The 457-nt window shown below is 43.1% G+C and overlaps 1 protein-coding gene across 1 annotated transcript in view; it reads left to right on the top strand.

Moving 5' to 3' along the window:
- The window catches only part of LOC119593056, a gene marked incomplete in the record, with an annotated part of 61427 nt that overhangs the window by 39657 nt on the left and 21313 nt on the right, over positions 1 to 457 (top strand).

Raw genomic sequence — 457 nt, 5'->3', positions numbered from 1 at the left:
GTAAAGCTGCTGTATGTAATGCCCTTAGCTCCTAAAATATTACTGTACCCTTTGCTTGCTGCATGGCAGGGGTGAAGTGTGTATTATCCTCTTCACATTGGGATTTCTTAAGCTTGCCCTATGCACTCTATGAAAAATTATATCCCACCTCACTGTCTCCACACTAGCAAAAAAACCCCCCCCCCCCCCTTTCCTCTAGTTGTACTCTAGTAGGTTCAGCCTTTCTCACTGCCTTCTTAATATTTTCTGATCACACTTTCCACTGGGAATGTCCAGATGACCCAAAAGTGAGACCCACACCTTTAGCATGTAGGATAGCAGGCAACATTTCTGGTTTAGAAATGTTTGATAGTGGTCAGTGCATGGTAGCAAAAATCTCTCATCCCCACAAAGGTCTGTCTTGAGAGTCAAATAGAGAGAGAAAAAATAGTTGCATTGAAGGCAGTGACAAAGAGGA

The sequence above is a fragment of the Penaeus monodon genome, chromosome 31, assembly GCF_015228065.2.
Source record: "Penaeus monodon isolate SGIC_2016 chromosome 31, NSTDA_Pmon_1, whole genome shotgun sequence".
Classification (NCBI taxonomy): domain Eukaryota; kingdom Metazoa; phylum Arthropoda; class Malacostraca; order Decapoda; family Penaeidae; genus Penaeus; species Penaeus monodon.
Note: the sequence above shows the minus strand (reverse complement) of the source record. Positions and strands in the feature narration are given on the sequence as shown.